Source organism: Athene cunicularia (genome assembly GCF_003259725.1).
Source record: "Athene cunicularia isolate RWA chromosome 3 unlocalized genomic scaffold, athCun1 chr3_part1, whole genome shotgun sequence".
NCBI classification, from domain to species: Eukaryota; Metazoa; Chordata; class Aves; order Strigiformes; family Strigidae; genus Athene; species Athene cunicularia.
This window is the reverse complement of record NW_020799097.1, coordinates 86782189-86808193: the sequence shown is the minus strand read 5'-3', so window position 1 is coordinate 86808193 and position 26005 is coordinate 86782189. Positions and strand designations below refer to the sequence as shown.

General features: G+C 38.6%; 1 protein-coding gene and 1 long non-coding RNA gene across 2 annotated transcripts in view; both read left to right on the top strand.

The window, feature by feature from the left end:
* Window positions 1–24076, top strand: part of LOC113478726 — a 78271-nt gene extending 54195 nt beyond the window's left edge. The window contains exon 3 of the long non-coding RNA XR_003398124.1: window positions 24006–24076. This is a non-coding gene — a long non-coding RNA (uncharacterized LOC113478726). The remainder of the gene's footprint in view (window positions 1–24005) is intronic.
* The window catches only part of SMYD3 (SET and MYND domain containing 3), a 374780-nt gene that overhangs the window by 224591 nt on the left and 124184 nt on the right, over window positions 1–26005 (top strand). The window lies entirely within an intron of this gene.

Genomic DNA, 26005 nt, shown 5'->3' with positions numbered 1-26005 from the left:
GACCTGTGCTCCAGAGCCTGCACCAGCTGCGTTGCCCTTCTCTGGACACGCTCGAGTCATTCAATGTCCTTTTTGGAGTGAGGGGCCCAAAACTGAACACAGGAATCGAGGGGCGGCCTCACCAGTGCCGAGTACAGGGGTCAGATCCCTTCCCTGTCCCTGCTGGCCACACTATTGCTGACACAAGCCAGGATGCCATTGGCCTTCTTGGCCACCTGGGCACACTGCTGGCTCCTGTTCAGCCGGCTGTCAATCACACCCCCAGGTCCTTCTCTGACTGGCAGCTCTCCAGCCACTCCTCCCCAAGCCTGTAGCGCTGCTGGGGGTTGTTATGGCCCAAGGGCAGCCCCCGGCATTTGGCCTTATTGAAACTCCTCCAGTTGGGCTCAGCCCATGGCTCCAGCCTGTCCAGGTCTCTCTGCAGAGCCTCCTTACCCTCGAGCACATCAACACTCCCACCCAACTGGGTGTCATCTGCAAACTGACTGAGGGTGCACTCGATCCCCTCGTCTAGATCATCAGTAAAGATGTTAAACAGGAGTGGCCCCAAAACTGAGCCCTGGGGGACACTGCTTGTGACCAGCTGCCAACTGGATTTAACTCCATTCACCACAGCCCTTTGGGCCCGGCCATCCAGACAGTTTTTTCCCCAGTGAAATGTGCCCATCCAAGCCATGAGCAGCCAGTTTTGCCAGGAGAATACTGTGGGAAATGGTGTCAAAGTCCTTACTAAAGTCAAGGTAGACACATCCACAGCCTTTCCCTCATCCAATAAGCAGGTTGCCTTGTTGTAGATCAGGTTTGTCAGGCAGGACCTGCCTTTCATAAACCCATGCTGACTGGGCCTGAGCATCTGGTTGTCCCCCATGTGTTGTGTGATGGCACTCAGGATGAGCTGCTCCATCAACTTCCCGGGCACCGAAGTCAAGCTGACAGGCCTGTAATTTCCCGGATCATCCTTCAGACCCTTCTTATGATGGGCATCACATTGGCCAATTTCCAATTTGTCAGGACCTCCCTGGTCAGCCAGGACTGCTGGTAAATGATGGAAAGCAGCTTGGCGAGCACCCCAGCCAGCTCCTTCAGCACCCTCAGGTGTATCCCATCTGGTCCATAGACTTGTGTATGTCTATGTGATGCAGCAGGTCACTGGCAGTCTCCTCCTGGATTGTGGGGGGATCTTTCTCACAGTCTCTGTCTTCTGGCTGAGGAGGCAAGGATATGACAGAGACAACTGCATATAAAAAGGATTGTTACAGTCAGTGCAAAAATTTTGGTTAAATTTCCTGAAATTCTACAACTACATAAGTGTTTGAAGCCAATACATATTATCTGTGTCTTCTTGTATTGAGTATATGTACTTTTAGTACACTTACTGAGTATATGAGTATCTTGTCTTGAGTATATATAAGTTCTGACCAATCAGACCATTGACTTTTTTCATTCACATCCAGTGCATGACAAAAGGATTAAGTTCACATTCCTTTTATATTCTGTGTGAATATTATCTGCAAAGTTTCTAGTTTTCATTTATCTGACTTTGGTTTGATATAATTGGATGAATGATTTGAAGGAATGTATGTTGCCCCTGCCCTACTTTCAATAGTTCTCATTCAAAACCAGGTCTGCTTTTCTTTCCATCAGCACACATTACACTGAGATATGCAGATTCTTCAGAATCAGAATGTTAATAGGAATGTGTGTATTTCATTTTTTCTGCTACTGAAAATATTTCTTTTTGACTTTTGTACTGTAATTTATGTAATGTAAAAATAAAATTACTGATTTTATAGCATATTAGACAAAATTAAAAGTTGAAATGAAAATGTTGCTATTACTAAACATGAATCTATGAAAAACAATGTTTAGATCTCCAATTTGTCTTAATTGCTTAAGAAAGAACAAAAGCAAAGATTGGAAAAAAAAACCCCCGAATATTTTATATGTTTAGAATAACTCAGTTTTCACATGCCAGTGCTTGCAGTGGTGAATAACAGCTTAAACATTCACATGCATATTGCATTTCCTAGATTATTTGCAGAGATATGTGTATAATATTTGCACTTAAGTTAGATGAATAAAGCTTAAAAATTTAACTGCATATCTAGCACCAATTTTATTCTTCATTTACTCTTCTCAATTTCAGGAAAGAAAGATTTCTAGTCTTTAATAGATTTTTTCAATAAGGTTCATATAAATAAGTCCAGAACATGAGTCATTAGGCTATTTTCCCTAAGAGTTTGATACTTCTGGTATTTGGCTTCTTTAATATTGACTAAACCAACCCCTTAAATCTGTTTCTTAGACATTTAGATAGTTCTGCTTATTATTAGATGTCACTGAAGACCCAGCACTGTGGCCCCTACCGGCACTGTTCAAAGTCAGATTACAGTGCGGCTACTGACAATCTTGAGGCTCACAAAGCTGCGTTTATCAGTTCCCTGAAACATGTGCAAGAAAAGGTTAAAAAATGAGTCATGACCTGAATGATGTTCTGTGTACACTTTGCCAGACCAGGATAACTGTACACTCTATATCACAGAATGTCTTGTTGCAGCCAGTGTGAGCCTCTCTGGGATGCAAGGTGACTTGTACGTTGTAATAGTCTTCCAAGCCACAGAGGTAAGGAATTGGGTCATAGAGAGTGGTGGACTCGCACTGAGTGGGTCTGGCTCCTGAACTCTGCACTGAGAAGGTAGGACTGTAGCAAGGCTCATTTTCTCTTCTACTGTACTCCATCATCTAGTCAAAGCCTATTCCTGGGTGCTCACAAGTCTCGATCAGGTTTGGATGCCAATCAAAACTGAGCGTAAGTAGGATTCCAGCACACATCTATAATGGCAATATACCTAAATAATATTTAATACCTTATTTTCAAATGATTTTCTATTGCTTCTTGCAATTACAAATATTTGAACTATTTGCCTTAACATAACTTTGTAGTATATGACTTACTATGAAAAAGGTTGAAATTGCCTGCATTCTTAGTTATTTTTTGAAATCATGACTTTCATCCCTCTCTGACCTTATTTTCCCAAACCTAAATAATAGAATTGTTAAAAAAAAAAAGAAAACTATGCCTGCAGTATTTGAGAATCAGCTTATAGAATGACTCCTGTCTCTGTACTCTTATAGTTGCTAGCATGCTGCTCTTGAAAATGCAGCATAAAATTACATGTTAAGTACTGATTTAAATTTTTCTTTTGTTATTTATGAATATGTGAGCCTGTAGTTGAAAGATGTTATGGTTAATCTCTGAACTTAATCGTTTGAAGGAATGAAAAGTAGAAGGGACTCAACATAATTTGCTTGCTGATGCCAGATGACAAGTACGTGAGTGTTCCTGTGCAGAAACAGGCAGCCAGATACACTTTTAGATCTTTCTTTTCGAAAAAATTGAGTGGACAGTGAATAAATTATTTGAAGTAGTTCCTCTTTTTGCTTATCAAAACAGCAGAATAAAAACGTAGTACTGGACAGTCTTTAGCCTCTATAAATTCTAGATCAGATGCAGCATTAGTGAAACTTTTTATTTAAACAAATAAAGTCAGCTGAGCTATTATCTGGCAAGCAAAGTTGTATAGGGCCTTCTCTTACAGTATTTTTTCACAGTAGAGTACAAGGGTGGAATTCCCCTGCTGGTCCCTCCCTTGTTCCTCACCTCTCCTCGCACCTCCCACAATAATGCATTAGCATGCACTACTAAAGTTGGATAAAGGTTTCTATGGCCTGACCTCCTTTAGTACTGGAAAAGAGGGGCTTATAATGGATCAAGTGCTAGACTGTTTTCAGGTACCTGGCACTGTATTTAGCTAAGCTTACTTAAGATGTTATTCATATTTATTGGAAATATTTGTCTAATCTCTCTGAATTTGGATTCCTATGCTTTTCTCTGGCAACTTAGAGTTTGGAAGAAAACTTTTGTTTCCAGTATGTTGTGCTATTTCTAACACTTGTTTTTTCACCTCGGATCTCAGGTTTGTTTCTCATACTGTTGTGATATTTTGGCATATAAGTTATTGCTCTTTAAAACAGATCAGTTGGATTTGTTCCAAATCAATCTTCTCATAGCTTTAACTGGGAAAGGGAACAGGCTGGATAGATCAGGAATCAGCAGTTTCAGAACTCAGTTCCTCCTTTGGCTCTTCCAAAGATCTAGACAGAATCTTGAACACCATCTGGTCACGAGGTGGTGTCCTCTTCCAGGGACATTAAATCTCTGTACGTACAGGATGAAATATGTGATCAGTGCATTTTGAGCAGTGTTTATGGCATATCTTCCTCAAATTTTTCCTTTCTGAAACCTTGTCTTAAATTACGGTACATGGTCTGAGACTGCAGAATTGCAGCCACATATTCACACTGAAGTCACAGAAGATCTACTGTCATGTCAGTTGGAAGTTAATCCCATTTGTCCACCCAAAGACCTCTTAAATTATAAAATTAGAGAGACATTTTGAGGATGCTGGGAGTACTACATATGTGGCAAGTATGCAGTTCCATGCACTAAATGAAATGTGACTTTCGCAGGAAGGACAGGGTGAAGAATTTGGAGTAAAATTTGTATAGGACATATTTTCACATTCTGAAGTTGAATTTCCTTATTATTAGCATTGCAGGTGATATCTGTGGGCATACTAAACACATACTACTTCACATGTCTTCACTTTAGAACCAGTAGTTGAATAAACCTTAGGGTCCAAATATATTGTTTAGATATGTAGTCAAATGTTTCTTTCACAGGAAGAAACATTTCAGATATTTCAGTCAGATCTTTCTGGTCTTATGATGAGAAGTGTACAACTGCAGTTTTAAAAAAGATAAACTTCCAAAATGAGGACATACTGGGATACTCATCTCTGCTAAAAGAGAATAAGTAATGAGGAGTTAGGATGGAAAATATTTACTTACAGTGTATATCATAAATTCTACCTCCTCAAATCATTGGGGGTGTACAATGGATTTGTCATAAGGTGTGGTAGATCTGCCTGTATAGAGCTAAGCTGTGCTACAATGCTCAAACTCTATTAGAGAAGAAAAGACTAATAGAAGAGCATCATATATTTGTGACTGTTACAGGCCTTATTTTTCAAGGAGTAAAGACAGAGGCATTGCTGCATAACTGTTACAGAACTTGTTTCCAGAACTGAGCTTCTCTAGATTAAAAGAAACTTCATGAAAATCTACCAAGGACTAGGATGAACTATGAGCTTTTGTGAGGCACCATTGCTGTTAGGAAACAATTGTAGGCAAATAGCAAAAGCTGCCAAATGTGCTGATGGCACTGCTCAACATTTAGAATGAACTTCTCTTGCTCACCGTAATGGACCTTGCCTTGGGGGTAGAATCTCTCCAGTGTCATTTTAGACATTTAAAAGATAGATATCTATTTCATAGCAGGTTGTTTGGTCTCTCTTTGCAGTCAGAAGTTCAAAAGTAAGCTGGGATGAAAATCATCAAATGTAAACCATGCAGCAACTTTAAAATGAGATGACTCATGGTGTAGAAAAGGCTATTTAGTGATTCTAAAGGGAGGCTGGACAGCTCTCTGGGAAGTATGTCTAGAATTGGTTTAACTAATCCTAGACTGGATTATTAATTACTTATGCTAATTCTGTGTGAGTGTGGGACTTTCTGATGAAAAAAGCCCTGGTTAGAGGTTCTCTTGCATCTTTGATCTGTAACTCTAGCTTTTATCTTCTTGTGTCTCAGAACCAGACTGTAAATACTATAAACCCATCTCATCATCTATGAAACTTCTGATGTTACTTTTTTTGGCAGTTCCATGGTCTGTAGGTTGCAAACAGGCAATGAGAAGTAAGAAATAAGACAATATTATCATACTAATTGTTCAGTTCTGGTTTTCCTTCCAGTGATTGAATCACTGATCCAACTGATTTATGTATGTTCTTGTGTTTGCACCTTGGGCACATACATTCAAGGGTTGCTGTTCAGGGAATTTTTTTTCACCTCAGTAGTACCTATAGCACATAATATGGACTCTCCACACGATTTGGTTCACATGACAGTAAGAGCACTGAAGCTCATTCCTATTTCAGTTTCTTCCCATTTATTGTCTGTGTTGCACTTTCCATTTTTTTCCCACAGTTTAAATGTATCACAACCCTTAAAAATTTAGATTTTCATTTCCTTTAGGTTCTTTTAATGCATTTGAGGACTTACACTATTTTATTCTTTTACTTTATAACTTTGGTCCTGGGTTCCCCATCTCTTTCTTTAATCTCATACTGTAGCTTCTGGCTTTGGTGCAGAAAGTGTGTGGTTGTGATGTCTGCTGGTATCAAGGACTGTGGTAGAGAATTTTTGGTCTTTAATGGGCCTACCCAGTTGTATTTCCTGCCTGGAAGAAGAAAACATCACAATTACATATCCTGCATGACACTTAAAGCCAGAGCTAAAAAGAAGAGGGGTATGCCCAGCCACTTGATAGGTTTGTGTACAAAGAATTGCACATTTCCCCTCTCCAGCACTCCTAGATTCAGTTATAAAGAAAAATAACCCTAATTAAAAACACCCTTGGTTCCAGGGCTGCTCTCTGGCACATGTTCTTTGGCATGCAAGAATTTGTGCTCTTGTCAGCTAGACTCCAAAACCAAAGAAAATGGGTCTTCAAGAGAAAATTGTCAGCACCAGAACTGCTGGTGTGTGTTTCAGTGTTGGCAGAACACAGCCCTTAAGAGGACCACTCACCTTTGTGCGTTTGCAACAGAAATGTCAATCAGGCCTCTATTCTCCTCAAAAAAATCCACAATGGTGAATTTCTCACCATGTAAAGGAACATTCTTAAATCACAGACTGGGCTTCCCCACATCCCTGAAGGCCAGTAAACAAGACTAAAGGTTTCTTCATTGCACAATGTGTGTGTAGTTGGCAGGGCAGCTGCCTGGGGTGCCAGCCACAGCTTTGCCATGTGTGTCACTCTGTGTTTTAGGAGCGCTGCTGCACTTGGCAGGCACCATACTTCAATTTTTGTTCACATCATGGCTTTTGTTCTCATGGCCCCCTGGCTGTAGTCACAGGGTCCTGGCTGGAGCTATTCACAGAATGACTGTACATACAGGCATTCAAAGGAGAAGGGTGGGATACTCACTGGTATCTCTTCAACTTTGTAATGTGCCATTAGTGTGTACATTTGCAACGTTTTCTCCTGTTAGAGTTCCCTTGTTGAAGCGTTTGATCTCACCTCTGGCTGAGAGAAAGGACCCCTCTCTGTCCCCTTTCTCACTGTGTGAAGGGAGGGCAGCTTGCAGCATGCCCTCTGCATCTGCTGCTTAGAATAGAGACATACTCCAGGTACTAGCATATACCCCACCAGTGAGTTACGTATGGCATCACATCTCAAAGGCATAGTTAAAGGTCAGCAGCATGTCTTTTTACCTTGGCACTTTCCTTTAATTTTACAATACCATCCTGATCCCTTCTGGGCAGAAGCCTTTGTGTGGGCATGAGCCCACAGTCCAAGTTGTCAGTTCCCCTGTAAAATCCCTTAACCACAGTAGCGGTTGGGGGACGGGTATTTAGAGGAGAAATTGGCCATATATGGATGATATTAGTAATCCAAACAGCTACCTGTGATTCATTCTACTTCATTTCAGAAAGCAAAATCTCTACCTTGTGTATCAACAAATATTTCACAGAAATGGGTAAAGAATAATCTAACTAACAAGCACTGTCATCCCGGCTGAAATTCAGATACTGAACCTGTGAGATGCAGTGTTTCATAACACTGTGATCTTGCTCTCATAATTTTGCCTGTGCCTGCGCATGCCTGCGCACGCACACACACACATCCCCCCCCTCTGTACACACGTACATTAAATTGCCTGGCATGGGACATATATACAGCAAATATTTGCCTGCAGGACTGCTATGGTAGTATTCACTCCCCGTACTTCCTACCTGAGAGTGGGCTGTTTGCAACCTTTGCTAAACATAACAGCGTTTTAGGGAAGGAATGTGCAGGACATTTTGTTTTCCATCACACAACGTACTTTGACCCTTTTTATATATATCGCAATTTTTAAAATTCCAGTTGTTTCCTATTTATTCTGCTGTAGAAATTTAAGTACATATGTTTTTTGATTCAGATGGAATAATAAGGGCTGGTTTAAATCATGTATTTTTTTGTAATTTTCTTGTTAATGGAAATTATCTCCTTTAAGGGGTTTCATGGCCAACAGCAGTGTCACCTTCGTTTAGTATATTTAGAGGCTCATTCCTTGTCCAGATGCCTAGAAGGCCACAGCACAGAAAAAATGTTGCCTAATCTTTAACAGAACTCAGAAGTCTTGCTGAGAAGTTGAAACAGGATTAGAAATCTCAGTATCTGATCCTTTGAGGACAGCTGCTTCAAAGCAACTATGCAAAGCTAGGAAAAGAGAGTGAATGAGCAAGCTTGAAACCTTTGAAATATTTACTGTTCAGTGAGTTTGGAGAGGAAGGGGGAACATGATGAGGCCTTCCCTCTCCTGAAAGTTGATAGCACCCTCTTATTTTATTAATAGGAAAAAGATGATATTACTACTTTGACATTTCTTTTGTTTGACAAAAGCTGGAGACACTGATCTAAGTATTATACCTTACACACACATATGTGAAAGTGGTAGAAAAAGGCTGTAAAATTTCCATTTGTTCCAAAATATTGTCAGATTGTTTTCAGAAATATTTCAATTCCCTGCAAAAGACATTCAATAACTGGATCAATAGCCATCATATATTCAGCATGAAGCATTAAGAACCATTCTTTTACAAGGTTTGCCCTATTGCTCAGTGTCCTGGTAACAGTTTGTCCCAATTTTAAAGTGTTTGTGGAGCTTGAACTTTTGCTTTGGCTGTCTGTATCAGATGGACATCTACATGCCCTGATGAAAATTCAGACTTCTCAGCAGGAAACTAGTCCCCTTATCACACAGCGTACCTACTTCTGTGTCTGAATTTATTTACACAGCCACTATTTGCAAAGAACTGGGCAGTTAGCCTCCAGTTTCTTCTCTCCTGGTAGTGATTTTTCTCATTTTCTTTTTTTTAACCCAGGCTTCATGTTTTTGTTGGTAATGTTGAATGTTTTTGTGATATATTTCCTTATGCTTCTCTTCCAAAAGCATCGTAAAGGCTCACCTGTTCCCTTTCTCATTTTGTGATTAGACTAAAATATAGTTATATAAAAATAGGTGGGCTTCAGTCTCTCCAGGTGACCACTTTCTCATGAAGACATCTTTCCAAAGGACTCAGCACACCACAGATGTCTGGGGACTCAGTCTGGGTTAACCATGCAGTGCTATGTTTGTATGAGCTCCTAAATACAAGGGAAACTTTTTCAAACATAACCCAAATATATTTTTGAAGTTTTTATTTTGGGACTTCATTGAATTGCTGTATGGACCCAGTAAAACTCAATGTGGAGGAACAGCTCTTGCAGTTCAGCCTGAGAATGAGGATCCCCGTAACCAGGTATTTGCCCTTCCTATGTGCGTGGTATTGGGGTTTTAATTGCATTTAATGTAAAGGTAATCAGAGCTTGCTAATAGATTTAGGAAAAATAATTATTGAAAAGAAAGCTCAGTCTTGAGTCAAAAGTTCATTGGTTTTGAGAGGATTGTAAAAATATTTCAGGGGAGGCCTTAAATTCTTGAGTGGATTGCTATTTATCTATGGTCATGCACATACTAAATGATGATATTAAATAAATTACTCTCCTGTTGTGTTTTATAATAAAGCAAAGCCTTCCAGCTATATAAACAACACTTTATTTTTCCAACATTATGGAGTAAAACAGGGAGGGGTGGCCTTGTGGACTGACTATTTGAGGTTCATGACTGAACAGCAATTTCCAAAGCTGAGCCTAACTGTGATGATAAGTTATAACTTTTGCTATGCTCACTCATGCAAATTTAGGCAGCTTTTGAACAACTTGTGCACACTGAATTTCATGTTTAGTAAATCTTATGATATATCCTATCATGTTGTATGGAACTGCCAATGTTTTAAAAAAAGCAATTTATTTTGTCATCTTTGAAGTAGCTGATACATTAGTAACCCTGCAACCTTTGAAATTAAACAGAGTTTTGTCTGCAGTTTAAGCACTCTAAATTGTCTTCTATTTTTAAATCTCATATGAGTATTGGAAGTGCCTTTAGCTCTTCTGCAAATGGGTTTTGTTTAATGATTGCTGTTGTCTCTAAATGGGTCTTGGCATTTTTAGTCAGTTTGTTGTGAAGCAATTATTTTTGCTAATTGAATTTACAGGGACAATGACTTGGGACAGGGAGCAAATAACATCACATAGACATGGGCACTTTAGGGTTGAGAAGGTCATCCAAAGTATGGGATAGAAGCCTTTGTATTTCAGCTTGTAAATATCTCAATATTTGAGTAGTTTTAATGTCTGTGATCCAAAAGCTTCATTACTTCCTCAAAATAAAAGTGAAATATTCTCTTTACATGTGTAAACCTTTCAACAGCAATGTCCTAAGTGATGTTTGACAAAGCACATTGTTTTTGGTCCACCACTCATTATTAACTGCTCAAGTACTACATTGGTGAGTGCAAACACTAGAAAGATATATATGCAGTCAGATCCTTCTGATTTTCTGAGTTTTTTCACCACAAAATCACGGCAATAGAAGGAAAGATGGCTTTGAGTCAGACCTGTGGGTCTCAGATGCTTGCAACAACAGTAGATGTTCACCCATGCAAGGAAAATAGATACGTCCCAGTCTTTTCCCTTTCAGTCCTTCATTGACTGTAGCTTAGAACAGTGGGAAAAGTGCTCTACTGTAACTCCTTTGGTGTGTATCATCACCAGACATGGCATTAAACTAGTTTCAGGCTAAATCATCCATTTAATTCCTTCAAAGAGTCTTCAAAACATACTAATTTCTGCTGAATTGTATTGATAGGAAAAAAAAAAAAGGAAAGAAGAGAGCTTACTAATTGCATAGCAGTTGAACAGTGAGATAGATAGCAAATCTTTGGGAGAAGATGAAGTTCACAAGAGAAAACTAAGCTATGTTTTAGAGACCTCATGCTCACTAAGTGAGATAGTCCTGTTCAATTCACATCTATTGCCAAGAAAGGAAACCAAACTACTGAGACTGGCAAAATAAGTAGTATTTGAAAATACCATACAGCTAACATTAGTCACTTGGTATTGGGCAAGGTGAACTACGAGGTTAATCTAGTATGGAAAATCCTATTGATAATGTTGGCATGTTCCCCAAAAATTGGCTGCCCAGGGAACAAGAGAAGCGCATTTTGTTTACTTGAGTGTGTGATACAAGACACCTGCAGCAGTCAATCTGATTATTGAAAGATAGTTCACAACCAGGTAGCAGATATTCACTAAAATAACATGTGCTTGGCAAAGGACTTTCCTAATTTCCCTGTTTAACACCTGGATTTGTACTGTGGTGTATGGATCACTAAATTTCCTAAAACTGCAAAGCAACCTGATCAGCTCTGTTGAGTTGTTTCTGAGTGTCACAGATTGTAAAGTACAGATTCTTAGAAACTGCCAGAAAAGAACATGAAAGAGAAAGCCACAGAATCTCTTTAAAATATGTCAAACAAATCAAGCAAGGACAAAAATCAGGTGACAGAAACTGCATTTATTTTCATGAACAGACAAAAATGAAATTTTGCTGCAGCAAAATGATGCTTTGCCTTCACTTAGCACCATTATTACTCCACTAACATTCCCTGAACAAACTCTCTTTGTCAATGTATTTCTGTTAATTTGACAGCCTCCGGTAACGTTCAGATCTCTCTTGAGATGTTAGTATGTCCTTGGCTGAACTGAATAGAGTATGTAAGCATGGTTTATAGCTCATTTTAAAATAATTTTCTTCTTCAGAAGATTAAAAAAACCTCTATGCATGGTCTGAACTCTCCACTACTCAGGTGATGGGGAATGGAATAAACACAAATAAGAATTGGTCAGCATCCTTGCAGCATGCTGTGGCACAATGTCTGGTCCTGGGAGGACTGTATTAATTTGACTGTAGTGCCCTGTGAGAGGAACAGCACTGCTATAGAGAAAGCCTCCATGCAGAGTCAGGTCAAATGATCCTAGAGCTGTGGCACAGCCTATCTGCTGCCTGCCTGTAGATGTCGGTGAACCCCCAAATTCTTGGGGAGTGAGTGTGTGTGTCTAACAGCCACTGTGAAAATACCAGTCCTTTGAAAATATCAGGGCTAAAGAAGTGAGCAGGTCATTGTGCTCTTAAGTAGACAGTAAAATCGGTGGCTTTTTGTCTTCCATCTATTAATCGCAGTCTAGCTCTTCCATTAGATTTCCACATTCCCATGAAAATGAAGTTAGGATGTACACAGAAATACTGCCATTCATTTTGTATCCTTTCCAGTGTACTTTTCATCTACACATCATGGAGCAGAAAACGAGAGGCTTGCACTACCCCAATTCTCACAGGGGATCATTAGGATTCCCCACTGTTGCCTAATTATGTGCTGTCCTATTGATGTGTAGTCAATTGTGTTTTGTGCAGTGGATCTCGCTTGAGTACAGCAGTGTGTTGCTTTTAGTTATGAGAAACTGGTATGGATTTTAAGCTCTAAAATGAACAACAGATCTTTCTGTGCTTCACAAAGTATAAGCACAAATTATGGAGGGATTAAGTAATGGAAAAAGGAACATTTAAAATACATATATTTGAAGATGGGCTTTGTATAGAAGAAGTATATCAGATTCATGCCAAATGAGCGGAGTTTTTAATTTTTATAATTCTGGAGGGAGTTTACAAATGAGACTGCCAGTCCATTATAGGGCCTATCTTAGCAGCTGGAGTGTGCCTGTTCTAACACACTGGACTGGAGTTCCTGGCATGAGCTGGGGAGCTACAAGGCCTGAGCACCATCAGAGAGAGCTAAGGAGCCGTGTGGAAGAGCTCTCTATTGTGTATACTTAATGGTCTGAGCTTCAGTCATTGAGGGTGAAGGGAATAAGACTGCGGCTGGAGCTGTGCTGGTTACTCAGGCCTCTTTTGTCTTGGTCATATTGCAGAGGTTTTTCTGCAGTCTGAGGGAGTGCAGGATGCTGCAGTCTCATTTCCAGGTATATGTTAAGAAAAGAATCCCTCAGCACCAGGGCAGTTACCATGAGCCCCACAATGCCTCATGAGCATTGACTAAACCTTATTTATAAAATAAAACCTTTTTCCCACAAAGCTATAGGCTGGGTTGAAGGAAGACTCATTTCACAAAAGTAGCAAATTCGCTGACTTTGTCAACTTCATTTCCTATGGTCTAGCTCATCGGCCCTGAAAGTGCTTCTGCCTTCAAGGGTTTCTGCAGCCAGTGGGGTCACCTGCTGGGGGACACGCTGGGGTGTCTGGCTGAGTTTGGGGTTTTTTGCCACCTCCATGGGGTACACTTACCTGTTTTGAAGCTAGCGATATTGTTATGCTGAATTAAATTAAACCAGGAACCTTCATGAGGATGTGGAAATGTCTCTCCAGTGCTGCAGGGCAATACTGATTAGCCCCGGTGTGAATCTAAGAGTGGCAGCACTGGAAAGGTTATTTAATATTATTTTGCGGCAGCACATATGTTTCACAAACTGCCGTTTTGAAGGTCAGCCATTTGCACATACCGCTTTTTCCAGTTTTCCTGTCTGCCTTCAGCTCACAGCCACGCTGGTCATGGTTATTTCCTTATAGTAATTATTGAGGTTGCGTTTGAGATGAAGGCAAGAAGTAGGGCAGATTATCAGTAATAGCTGATGAGGTTGTTATGATGAGACATTAGCTAGGCATAGGAGAAAAGTGAGAAGATAATGCATTTGCTTGCCTGTCTGATAATGATATGGCAGTTTCTGTTTGTGCACATATATTGCCAGTAAGTCAGCATGTTGAGAACCACTAACAGGAAGATTATAAAGCCTGCAAAGTTCTTCTGGCATCTGTTTTATACAGATGCGCCAGAGTATGAAATTATTAAATTTGCTTTTTAGCAAGTTTTGCTTCCTTTTATTTTAATGTACTTTGTATAATAATGTGTTCTATTATAAAACTCCATTTTCAGTGACCTATACGTTTTCTTTTAATGTGCTGTGGTTTTCTCAGACAAGGCAGGCACAATGATTTTTTTTTTTTTTCAATTGTTTCAGCAAAAGTAGGGAAAAGGAGTGTATGATGGTGAGTTTTGTATACAAAGGTACATCAGAAAATGATCAGAAGTATGCCTTAAATAACAAGTGTGTGACATGCATAAATCCTTTGTTTTATAATTTTTCTTACATTTCTTTCTTGTATAAATTTTATTTTCCCTCGTCTTTTTTAAAGATTGGGAAATTCATATTAAAATATCTATGTGAGCACAGTTTGATCTTTACTGCCCAGGCAAAATCATCATGACATCCAAATGCAGAATTCCGTCAGTCTGCTGTCTCTACTCATCAAAAATCATTTTAGTAAAGATTGGGAGGAACTGTAAAGGTCCAGAAAGATTAACAGGTTTGGGTTGTTGGTTTTTTTTTTTTTTGTAAATATAATGACCACATAAACAGGTTCCAAGAAAAGTTTGTTTGAAACTGAAACCAAATCCTCAATTTGGACATTAAAGTTGATGTTGTAATTCCTCCGTGAAGTTATTTTTACTTATATAAAGTAAAAAAAAAAAAAAGAGAATATTACTGTAACATCACTGATTGTTAAACATGGAGGTAAAAGCAGAGTATTCATGCTTTACAAGAAGATAGAGGAGCAACACAAGAGATTTCTAAATATGATTTCATATTTTTATTTCTTGATAAAGCTGCTGAGGGGATATGGCATTGTCATCTCACTATGTACTAGAAAATATAGCCATATATGCCAAACAGAAGTGGTTCCACATTGTTTGTTTGGCATTTTCAAGACAACTCCCAAGCCTCTGTTCTATTCACGACTCTTACTGCCTGCAGATAGCTTTGCTAACACTTGGTGAGTCATCATCTGATTTCTGAATTTAAGAAAAATGTGTCCATTCGATGTGATCTTCTCACGGAGAGAACTTTGAGGTTTTCAGATCTTTCACAAGTGGCACATGTTTTATCTCCACAATATGGCTTCATATGTTATAAGGATGAAGAATGCAGGCTATTACTACCTCTTACCAATAGTAAGACCAACCCGTTAGCATGGATGGATGTGTGCTGGAGATAGCCAGCATGCTAATTAATATACCACTTCCTCAATTTGGGAGTTCTAGTTTGTTCACCACACATGAAATACCAAAATTAACAACAGTCTGGTATTTAACATTTTCATATTACCATTTTCACTGTTGCTGATATGGATTTTTAAGTTGTATTTTACATGAATAGTTGCAAACAAGAGTTGGTTTTCAGTGTAAGAACAGCTGGTAACAGCAGATTGGGGATGCAGGAAAGCAGAGATGAATTGCCGAGGCCTATCAGTTGCACACCAGAGGGATATAGGAATAAAAATCTGACTGTTGGGTTGTTTGGTTTGGTTTGGTTGTTGCTTTTTTTTTTGTGTGTGTGGTTTTTTTTTTGGGGGGGAGGGGGGTTCAATGTGATTTTGAAGCCTGTGTCTGCCTCACTTCAGTTGACAAAATACTGCTGACATCAGCATTGGGAAAGGCATTTGTATTATGTCACCTGTGAATTGTTTGGAGACTTCCTTGTGTGGAGAAACTTTTGATATATCATCAGCTGAAATTCTCATCAGACTCATAGAGGAATTGCAGTATTGTTGATACAAACTCACCAAGATTCAGTATTTCATAGCATGGAAGAGAAAATGGAAATTTCAGTGGTAGACTCATATTGCGGGAAAGTAACTGAAGGGTGCCAAGTCCACCTCACTCCGAAGGTAGAGATTTTAAGGTCAGCTCTTATACACCCAGAGCAAAAGCTTATGTTTGCACCCAGTAAGTGGCTGACTGGAAACACGTAAAATTGTGAAGGGTTGGGCTTGGCATAGTGTTATATCAGATACCCATATCTGTAATTTAAAAACTTACTACACAGGGAAATTAATTAAATAAATAAATAAAGACACCAGAAGAATCTCAAGTCTTTTCAAACTAACTGTTGCCCAGGCTAATCAATTGCATATAATATATGTAGAATTAAGTATTTAAAAACTAATTAAAAAACAGCTATTCTTTTATTTCCCCGCTAAATGTTACAGCCAAGATTTATTCCTTCTTTAAGTATAATTACAGATATACACACTTGTGCCAGGTTATGTCCTCTGTTGGATCTATATATTCACTAGAAGCCCAGGGATCAGCCAAGGTAGGGTACACAAAGCTATTCCATGCTTGTCACTGAATATTCCTTGTAGATGATAGCTGTGAGTCTTTTGTAGGTCACAACACCCATAAGCACAACTGGCTCCTCTAGGGGTGGTGCCTAGGCTGGAGAGATGTCCTGAAACGGGTACAACTGTGGATAATGTACCTAATGTACTAAATTTACACATATAATGCAGATCTGAAAATCAAAGCAGGACAAAAACACAAATGAATTTAAAGACTTGGTTGCATCAGTATCCTGGTAAGCAGAATTCAGAAAAAGGAAGTGGCCTTTGTTCATAATATTGCCAGCTTTTATTATTTCCTAAATATTTGTACCAGTAAAATTCTCCATATGTCAGTAGGGGTTTCCACATGAGCAAGGACTGCAAGATACGGTTCTACTAATGTCTATACCTTTTGTGGTATATCACTGCTTCATTCTGTGGGGATTTGTACTGATGGTAGCTCTGCATAAGCCAGCTGAAGTATGTACCCTTAAGAATTTATGTTGGTTGTAAAATTTCTTGACTGAAACACAGTATTTCCTGTGAATTATTAGTGTAAGCCTTCCTGAGTCTCTTGTCTTACATTACATTTCCTAAATTCATGACAAAATGCTGTACTCTTTAGGCATCTATTTCAAAGGTCAGCAGGGAGTTCTGTCTCAATTCATATATAAGAAAGAAAAATAATAATTGCAAGAAAGTGTTGCTTTCTATTGGCTTTTCCATAGATCTACTTCTTATTTTTACTTCATTTACAACATAGTTTCAGGGCACGAAGCCAAAGAGGACCTTTCATCAACTAGTCTCACTTGTATATAGCAATACCTTAATTATCACTTAGTTTCTCCTTTATTGTGCTTCTTAGTTTACAAGAATTGCTTTCAGTAAGACAGCTAAACTCAGCATGAATGTGCTTGGATGTTAAAAACCTACCTGATGATTTATTCTGAGCTCCTGATCTTTTCTATTAAAAATATACGTTGTGTAGGAATCTGAATGCACCTGGTTTTGGCTCTAGCTACCAGTTCTTGCTGCCTACCAAGAGTGCAAAGCCATAAAAGAACTTTGACTATAGAGAGGAAAATTCTGTAAATAGGATTTGAATGCTAGTTGTGCTTCAGTATTTGTAAGACATCTCTCTATAGGACTTACTAGTCTTTTCTGCTGTTGCATTTCTGTGCTGGTATGACCTGAACAGAGAGAATGAAATCATAATTTCCCTTCTGCTGGGGGCGAATATAATTTATTTTTCTTATTATTATTGGAGTCTCTTAACAGGAATTAAGACTCATTGCTTTAAAGACACATGCATTTAATAACAGGGATCTGATGTGTTCTGATGTCAGCCCATATGTAGTCTCCTACAGATCAGAAGCAGTGCACAGCTGCAAATATTTGTGCACATGAAGTGCCTTACAGGACCACTGCCTAACTGCATACATTCTACATGCTTTCCTTCTGATATGATCTAAAGCTGCCAACAACAGCGTGGGAGCAGCAAAAATAAAAAGGAAGGGAGGGAATGTTTCCAATAAAAGTATGCCTCCCTTGCATGGTCTAAGTGACAGTAAGCATTCCAGCTTTGAGGGCTTTCAGTTGGCATTGTATGCAAAAATATTTCAAAATGGGGAGAAAGAGACAAATACAAAGAGGGGGAGGGAAGGACTGTGGCACCACTGGGCTTCATTCAAATTTGCAGCAAGACTGTGAAGAGGGAAGTGATGACAACTGCGGAGTTATATGTGCGTAAGAGCGAAGTTTCCCACACGTGTTCTCATCGGTATCACAGTTTGGGGTGCTTGGTAATGGAGGCTTGGGCTCCAGCCAGTAGGGAGGCAAGGCCACCACAGAGTTTAGATCTGGATCCAAACTTCTGCATGTTTGGTAATAGTTAGCCCTCTGGTTTGAGATTTTACTTACTTCAACCATGAAGAAAAATAAGTAAGAAATGTGAATAAAGATGATTTTCAAGTTGCAGCTGTAATACTTTAAGCTCTTTAGCAGTTTTGATTAGCCAGGAGATTACACAAGATTTTATTGTGGGTCTTTTTTTTTTTTATTTATTTACTTTAAAAAAATATATATATATATGACAAATAGTTTGTCATTTATGTTGCGTTTCAATCTCAAATGATCCTGAAATCAGGTTTGGAGTAAATGCCATTTGTGCCTCCACATTATATCTTGTGCTTTAGGGATATGGTTATCTGTAGGAGGGAGTGAGCTTCTGTCTTACTCTCAAACCAGCTCTTCAACACTACTAAGGAAGGAGTGAGTGCCTGGGAGCCAATGTGCTGGCAGTAGTGTGGCAGCCACTGGTCAGTGCTGCCAAGCTGTGGGTCTTGCTGTGGGCTGAAATGGCTGTGTTGAGATGCAGCATGTTGTAGGGCACCACTGGCTTTTGCTAACCAGCCTTCCTTTCTGCCTGCAAGATCTGATTTTTACCCCATTTCTGGAGAGTCTGCTGCTGTAAGCAGAAACATAAGACAGCCTGTGCTCATCTTCCTGACCAAATTGCATGAGGTAGAGTATGCAGAAGATGCTGGAGACTGCTTAATTTATGGGCTGTTCGGAAATTAGTTGCCAATTTCAACCTGCATGTTTGAAGTGTCATATCTCAGCTCAGAATAAAATTTATTAATCAAAATAAAAACCATTAGAAACAACACATTTTTGCCAATGAGAAACAAGCATATTTATTCCGGTTGCATAAAATTCTGGACTTCTGGAGGCGATGAAGTCATCGAAGGCAGTTTCAGCCTCCCCTTGGTTTCTGAAGTGTCTCCTGCACAGGAAGCTGTCGAGATGCTTGAAGAAGTGATAGTTGGTGGGTGAGAGGTCTGGTGAGTACTGTGAATGAGGCAGAGTTTTGTAGCCCAGCTCATTCAACCTTTGCAGCGACAAAAGTGCAACGTGTAGCTGCACATTATTGTGGAGGAGGATTGAACCCTTTCTGTTGACCAGTGCTGGGTGCAGCCGTTGAAGTTTCTGGTGCATTTCATTGTTTTGCTGGACATACTTCGCCGCCATGATCGTTTCACACAGATTCAGGAAGCTGTGATGGATTAAAGCAGCAGCAGACTACCAGACAGTCAGCATGACCTTCTTTTGGTGCAGATTCGGCTTTGGGAAGTGCTGTGGAGCTTCATCGTGGTCCAACCACGGAGCCGATCATCGCCGGTTATTGTAGAGCATCCATTTCTCGTCACACGTCACAATACAGTCGAGAAACTGGTCATTCTGGTTGTGAAAAAGAAGCGACGATGACACTTCAAAACAGTGCTTTCTGTGATTCTCATTCAATTCGTGCGGCACCCATTTGTCGAGCTTCTTCGACTTTCCAATGTTCTTCAGTGCTCAGAAACAGTTGATATGCTTACCCGAGTTTTTTTTGCACGTGCTTGAACAGTTGTGCTTGTATCTGCTTCCACCAGAGCCTTCAATTCATCGTCGTCAATAGCAGAAAGACGTCCACGACCTTCTTGATCTTCAAGGTTGAAATCGCCAAGTCAAAATTTTTGGAACCAAAGTCGCACCGTCCGTTCGTTAACACTTCCCTGGCCATATACCTCATTGATGTTTTGAGCAGCTTGCGCTGCATTACATCCAAGTTTGAACTCGTAGAAGTAGATTGTCAAAATTGCTGTTTTGACATCTGAACTTCAAACCTCCAAAATTTGTCAAAAATGCAGTTTATATTCTAATTTAATTATACAGCGTGAAAGTTCGTAACAGGAGCTTTTCAAAAATATATAACAGTACGCCAGTCGAGAAAATACTATTCCTGAAACATATACAATGAAAATCACATTACGAAACGGAAATTAATTTCTGAATAGCCTATATTTGAACTTCGGGGAATCTCTTTGGTTGCTGGAGTTAGTGTGGCAGCTGCCTATAACCTTTTCCCTTTTCTCTTGCATTTCCATTGTGGCAGGAACTGCTTAGTTCTTGGAGGTGCTAGAGAAGACCCTTCTTCTTGTAAGAGATCCACTTTTGCTAGAGCTTCACTACCTGAAATTCTAAAAGGCAGTTCCTATGCATGCTGGAGTTCTGCCTAAATTGGGATCCAAAGCATGTCCAGCAGCTCCTTTGGAATGAAGGAAAATGGAATTGTGTCAATCACTTTTTATTTCTTTCCATTTGAACCACAAATAAAACCATCACTGATCTATTTAAATAATTTTACATGTGTTGATCAGACTCTGAAATTGGCATTTAATACCATAGTTACTATACTACATTAATGACATATTATGTAAATGGACAGATTTTGAAGATATGATTTGCATTGTTGTTGTTTTTGTAACAAAACAAGCTAGTGGCCATTTGTAAAAACTCGTTGAGTAACTCAGAGAGACTCCTAAATGGCAAACATCTGTCTTGAAAAGAAGGCTGTCTCATGCTTCCTTATGTCATTGTGGTCACCTAAAGTAGACAATTGAGCAAACACACTGCAGAAGACTGACAATAGATAGGTACTTGGGAGGAGTCGTTCATGGTTTCACTTTTTTTTTTAAGAGAGCATAATCTTTTTAATGTAAACCAAAGGTTTTTTTCCTGGTCATTCAAAAATAACACATCTAAGTAGTCCTCATGCTCCTCCTAATTACACTAACTACTGATTTTGGATTAATGTGGTGCATTCTGATACAGACTGTTCATGTTAAGATGCAGTTGGCATCAAAATGATCCTATCTTATGACTACTACTGTATATGATATAATTTAATTAAGGAGTAATCCCTTTCAAAATTGGTCATTAGCATTAGCTAGCAATTTGCTAAGTTTGCTTCAAAAGGTTAATGCTATAGCTATGGTAAGCAATAACAATTTCATGGGGATTTATTGCTATTAAAACGTATAATCAATTTTTAATAGCAATACTTAATTTTTTAAAAAGGCTGTAGGTTGGTTGAGTGCCCTCAGATTACAATGGATATTTTTTCTGGCAGATAAATAATTCTCTGCTAGTCAATTCAGTTTTGAGTTCTCAGATTTAGCACTTCAATTATGCATTCTTCATTTGTTTTATTAATTGTTTGGTTATATTTGACTATGCTGAACTATACATGCATGGATAATATATGACATATTATTCATGAAATTTTCCAATGTGACAGGCTCTGGTTACTCATGAGTAATACAGTATCTGTCACGTAATAAATAAAGCAACTTTATATAAGCTTGTTCTAAGTTCTTAAACATAATTATCTGAATTGTTGAAAGGAAATAAGTGTTGAAATTACTCTAATGCATGATGTAGTAATTTGAGGAAAGAAATTCTTCTGTGTCAGGTAGAACTCTCCTAAATATGTTTATGACAGGAACAAATGAGATAAATTGAGATATTCTGTACTTAATACCAAGGTTGAAGCTGGCTGAGATTGTCATGCCAACCCTTGATCTTCGTAATTAGCAGTTCATTCTTTCTGGGCCACATTATCTGCTGCTGTAAATTTCTGCAGCTTTATTAACTTCAGTAGAACTGGATCGAATTACATAGGCATAGAATTTAGTTGTGAAGAAGGATTTATTGCTGCTGTGTGGAGCTGAAGTTCTTGGAGGATTGGCCCTGCCTGGTAGAAAACACACAACCGATAAATTTCCTGAGATGCAGTATGGAAAGCCTGGTTTCATGCACATTCTGGTCATCAAGCGCAATTAATCTCAGCTGCCTCTCAATGCCTTCAGATGCAAATATTCTGCCATGGAAATCGTCAGGAAACCTTCTGTCTTGGTTTGAATCAAACACAATGAAAACATTTCAGTTTGCTGAATTGCAGAGTCTGATTTCAGGTGAGTCTGAGGTCTGTGTGGCTGGTGTGTGCCACCCTGGTGCCTCGTGGGAGCTGCATGTGGGTGTTTTGTTCCATCCTTCACTCCTCCCGTGCTGCCTGCTCCCCCAATCTCCTGATCCACAGAGTTAGTTCCGAATTTCTCAAGACAGCCAAGTTTGACTGCAGACTTTGCAGGTGACAGGGTAAGGTGAGGTGAAAGTCACTTGAACTACAGCTCTCATCAGGCTCCAGTGCTTGAATATAGCATGTTTTACGCTGAATTTGAACTATTCTTCTGGAAAAACAACATTACACAGGGACTTGGGGAAGTATTTTCCAGCACTGTCATTGAATATTTTGAGGCTTTAATATCAAATTACTTTTGTTTGGATTGAGAGTACTGGGAACCCCACAAAATTTCAAGTAAAAAAATTCAGAACATTTAATTCTGTAAAGCATTTTGATTAAAAAAAAATAAAAAGCAAGCAATTTTTCCTTAGGGTGCATGATGTTACATTGGTCTTGCTTTTACATGGTAAAATATTTTTCAGTGACTCCTGCATGATATGGGGTTTCTGTATGCGCAGAAGAAATAATGTTAGTAGATAAATTTTGACACTTAAGTGAATTCCATAAAACACATATCCACCTTCTTTGACCTTGCAGAGTAGCTTAAAATAATTTTTTTGAATTTCCAAATATTTTGTGAAACTCTCCTTCTTGTTGCTTTTTCCCCCCTCTAAAGCCTGTATTAGCCTTACTACTTTAGGAGTTTTATCAATTGTTTACATTCAAATAAAATTTTGAAAAAGTTTGACCTTTAGATAGATAGCAGAAATTAGTAGAAAAGGATGATTTTAAGTGAAATCACAGAAATCATTGATACAGATATCAGTTATACTTTTGCTATGTTCCTGGTTGATTGTTATTCACCTGCTGTGCAGTCGGTATCTTCACAGGAGAAAACCAGACCTCAATAGAAAGAACATCAATGAAACTGTCAAGGACAGCAGATCTCCAAACTCACAGTTTTTATAAGGCTCATATGCTCTAGACAGTTACTCCAGCTTCAGACAGATATAACAATTCTTTCCTGGGTTTCTAGAAGAGAACTAGAAAATTGTAACCATTCCTTTCCTTGCAAATCTCATATTTTTATTGAGAGGAATGCACTATTGAAAATAGTTCATTTATGGAGTAGGTTCAACAGCAGAGAAAGATTTGAACAGGTATTCATTATGTGATGGTTAATTTAGGTTCATCTTTTGGATTGTTGTGTTTAAAGATAATCTGTCAACCTTGAAAACTGAATATGAACAGTTATGGCCAAAATTCATGTGCATTAATTAATATTGGAAGTTAGTTTTTAAAAACATCAGCCATATGAAATGCTGCTAATATATACTATTACTTTTGTTATGTTCTCTTCTGGTAGTAAGAGTTAGATTCTGCTTTCATTTATTACAAATGCAAACTACTGACCATGTAGTTCGTTTCCTAGTGTGTAAAACTCCAGTTAAGTTGTGACATCTCATTTTGCCTTCCTGGTGCAATACAAAAAGAAATCTGACTTCCCCAAAAATTTCTTATATGCAAAGGGAATTTTGTGCTACTCTAAGTAAGAGAGTGAATTCAGTGGCTTTTTATAATCTTATTACACACTCCATTACAGAATTACACAGAATAATAATACTGGTTTTAGGCAGAAATAGGTCCAGTTTGTAGAGCAATGAACCATAATTCAGTACAAAAACTTCTGCATGAAAATTCATAGCAAAATAAATATCTCCATTGACTCCACTGACATTGTGCATTTCAGTAGATAACAGTCTAAGCAGTCAGTACCTCACACAGCACAAACGAATGTATACTTTCCTTTTAGTCTCATTAGATTAGATATATCATTCAGCTTGCATCTGTGCTTGGTTTTTATGCTACAGATGCTACTGTATCAGTTCCAGTGACACATAAGTACCAGTTCATCCAATATCCTGCCTTTTCTGACACAGGTATGTATGTGGTCATGGAGGGATTTATTTCTAAGACTGCACTATTACATTATTCATGAAGTCACACAACAGTATAGCATCTATTATTTTACATAGAAGCATGTGTGAATGAAATGCACTGTTAGTATTGAATAAGTAAGCTTTGCTACGGCAATTTTTATGTATGGAGAGTATGAGAGAAGATCTGTCTTTCTGTACATCTGAATAATAATCCTGAAGTGTACAAAATGCCTAGTAGAAATGTGGTTTCTGGAGCTGTTCTCTTATACTGAATGCTAAATATAGTCTTCTGAGATGGAAGAATAAAATCAGCATTCAAAGAATATTTGTGTTAGGGCTGTTAAAAGATTTACTTACCATTCACTACCCGCATTTTTTCTCTCACATTTCTCTTCTGTTTACCTACAGACTCACCAAAGGGCTTCATTGTGTGCCCTCTTCCGTCACGCAAATGTGCTGGCTAGCAGAAAACCAACAAGAACATTACTGCATTGATTTTCTTTCATGCCTGCAAGCCATGAAATTTCCATGATTAATATAAATCAATATTTGTGGTATAGCAGAAGGTGATCTGCATAACTACTGGTGAAAGAGAGAACACTGAAACTTTCATTCAACACTCTCCGTTATTTGTAAATACTTATATTCAGAGGATTCCCACTGCCTCAGGCTTTATACTTTGAATCCTGAAGTTTTTAGTGTGATACTGGCAGAATTTCCTCAGTTGTGACCCCCTCAAAAGATTTTAGCACGAGTAAATTATAAAAAAAAAGAGGAATAGAATAGAGTAGAAGTATTTCAGTTGGAAAGGGACCTACAACGATCATGTAGTCCAACTGCCTGAGTAATTCAGGACTGACCAGAAGTTAAAGTATATTGTTAGGAGCATTGTCCAAATGCCCCTTAAACACAAACAGGCTTGGGGCATCGACCACCTCTCTGGGAAGCCTGTTCCAGTGTTTGACCACCCTCTCAGTAAAGAAATGCTTCCTACTATCTAGTCTAAGCCTCCTGGTGAAGGCCATTAAATCATTCCTTGAAGATTGAAAATGTTGTATACATAGTGATGATGCTAGGCTTTTTGCAGGCTAGAAAATTGCAATCCCAGCTATCCTTCATTTTATCTGGTCTCAGAGGCCCCATTCACTGGTATTTCCTTTTTGCTTTATTCATGCAGCATTCTTTTTTGGTCTCTTTTTTACCAACCCTCTATAAAGAGATTGAGAAACTGTGAACTTTGAAATAGTAACTAATAAGTTAATCTCTTAAAGGTATGTGTTCCTATATTACATGTGTACAAGTAAGCACAGTATGAGTATTTTTATGCAAGTGTCAGGGGGAATGAATTTCAGGTAAACTCTTTATAGATGTTATAGACGTGATTCGTAGTTCAAGTTTCAGCTAAGAATCTACTAGAAATTTTATTCTTCCTGTGCTAATTTTTCAGGAAAAAAAGGAAGCTATTGCTGTGAACTTGGTGTATAATAATTTTTAAGGCTTGAAAGGATGTGTACATATTTTGAAAGCTTAGTTACTGTTTTTTAAAATGAAAGAACTCCAGACTGCGGTTCTCTGACATTTTTTCAGCAGCTTGTACAAATTCTGCATAGAAAACTGGCCTGCCACACTCATGGCATAATGTACATTAGAAAACAGCTTTGCAATACTTCCCTTTGCTCACTGTTACTGACTGACTTTCTGTCAACAACAAACCACCTTTTAAAAGCTTCGCATTTTAAGCATATAAGCAACTCAGTGAAAACAGGTCTCATTATGGGCTAGTAACTGAGCGTACTGGAAGTAAATATTGGTTCTGTATCTCTAAAGTTTTACATTACTTGAAGGAAAACTGTATTACAGCTAAGCTAGCTACACTTTTAGGTATATGTATGGTTTTTTATATGTCTGAAGGACATGATATAGCGAACGGT